Source organism: Etheostoma cragini, chromosome 22, assembly GCF_013103735.1.
Source record: "Etheostoma cragini isolate CJK2018 chromosome 22, CSU_Ecrag_1.0, whole genome shotgun sequence".
Lineage (NCBI taxonomy): Eukaryota > Metazoa > Chordata > Actinopteri > Perciformes > Percidae > Etheostoma > Etheostoma cragini.
This window is the reverse complement of record NC_048428.1, coordinates 22,014,571-22,016,972: the sequence shown is the minus strand read 5'-3', so window position 1 is coordinate 22,016,972 and position 2,402 is coordinate 22,014,571.

Sequence of the window (2,402 nt, the reverse complement as noted above, 5' to 3'; positions counted from 1 at the left end):
ATGGGAATATTCTGCTGTATTTTGGCATTAACTCCACCAATAAAGTTTTATTAAAATTGTCTTTGTTATTTATCCTCATGTCACGTCTGCTCTCCGCCCCAGATGTTTCAAAACTCTTCTTCTGCTGCTGCCACGTTTTTGCTCCTTTTCCAAAGAAGAGGGAAGAGGCTGTGAAGCTGTACCGCAACCTGATTGGTCGACAATCCCAAGATCCCGCCTTTAGTCCCGCCTCTCGGTGGATTATCCTGCTCTGATTGGTCGGGCGTGAAGGCCAATCACGGTTACCATGGACTTTGGCTTTGCTGGTATCCAAGTGTGGACGTGATTTTTTTGGACAACTCGTAGCTTCATCAGTGAGAGTAGCGCACGTAAAGCGACGAGGAGCGCGTGCTTCGTTCGTGTTTTTGTCGTAATTACAGTTAAGATTAGCTTGTTAGCATCGTAGCTACATAACTGACGAATTACATCGGAGAATTTGAGAAGCAATGGCCCAGAGGAAGACTCCCAAAACACACCCCAAAAAAGGTCAGTACCCTTTCTTTGCTAGATTCGCCGGAATGCCCTCCGTACATGATTCACGTTTCTGCGATTTTAAAGTTGATTTCCATATCGGTAAGGCCACATATCCGGCAGAACAAAACCAAAGATGTTTTCTGATTTACTTAGATATGTTCTTTAATTCGGCTAACATAAAGACACAATATGCAACATAAAACTACAGCTTTCACAGTTGAATCTCCCATGGTTCCCACAGTCTCCTTCAGGCGAAAGTGCGTCCTACTGGGCGTTTGGGCGCAGTCTTAAAACCAAAATTTGTATTTAAGTAAAGATATTTTGTGTATTTTACAAATGCCGAATTCAGCAGTGGGCGTCATACATGTATATTCAAGTCATAATTCGTTGTTTCTTTTGCATTTGCGTTGCCACCGAACGTGAATATGATAAACTGACATAATTCTGAATGGAGTCTGGTTTGACGTTCTCGCGATATGAGAAAACTGGGCTAGTTTAGCCTTTTTTTGCTAGCTGTCAACATATCCACAATATAGATGACTGAAGCTATCCAATTTAACTGAATGGCTAAGTTTTAATCAAGGGATGCTTTGTGGGATGGGTAAGTTGGTTGTCCAGCTGTAGCATGGAGGTGGCCCTGTAAATGAAAGCTAAGCTAACCTAGCCACCAGAGATGAGTTAATAGCTAACAAGCTAATAACTTTGTATGAGACAGCAGTTCGTTGTTGATGTTCTCGTTTCATTTGACTGTTTTTAGCCAATAAGCTCAGATAAACTCCATTCACACACCTTTATAAACCCGACATGAACATTTTAGGTTATTCCATAAACATAACATAGTTATCTTGACCATTAATTGGTAACAACCTTGTGTGTGTCTGTGTGTGTCTGTGTGTGTGTGTGTGTGTGTGTCCACAGACACAAACACAGATAGACACAGACAGACAGACAGACAGACAGACACAATAATGACACACAAACACGTGCACAGACATGCGCACACACACACGCACTGACACAGAGACAGACACACACACACACACACACACACACACACACACACTGTCACAGACAGACACACACACACACAAACTGACACAGAAAGAAACCCAAATTTCTGATATAGAAATTTTTGAAAAGAGGTCAAATTAGACCCGATTACACCAGGAGGGTTACAATAAAAGTTAACACATTAAAAAAATAAATAAATAGATTTTAATTTATCTGAATCAATCATCGAATTCATGCAGAGAGAACAGCGAGAACCACCACGGCTCTGTGTCAGGCATGTGCTGCAGACAGGTGTGTGTGTGTGTGTGCTGCAGACAGGTGTGTGTGTGTGTGTGCGCTGCAGACAGGTGTGTGTGTGTGTGCTGCAGACAGGTGTGTGTGTGTGTGCTGCACACAGGTGTGTGTGTGTGTGTCTGTGCTGCAGACAGGTGTGTGTGTGTGTGCTGCAGACAGGTGTGTGTGTGTGTGTGCTGCACACAGGTGTGTGTGTGTGTGTGTGTGTCTGTGCTGCAGACAGGTGTGTGTGTGTGTGTCTGTGCTGCAGACAGGTGTGTGTGTGTGTGTTGCAGACAAGTGTGTGTGTGTGTGTGTGTGTGTGTGTGTGCGTGCTGCAGACAGGTGTGTGTGTGTGTGTGTGTGTGTGTGTGTGACACGTTGTTATTCAGCCTGCAGAAGAAGATGCAGATCAGGGAGAGCTTCATCCTCATGACAGCTTGTAGTTCCTCTTCAAGTAGCTTCATAAAGAAAATGGTGCTCAGGGCTTCTTTATTATAGAAAACAGGGTTCACATTAACATTAGATGGTCCCTAATACTGAATCTGAAGTCTCTTTATATAGACCTTAGTGGTCCCTAATACTGAATCTGAAGTCTCTTTATA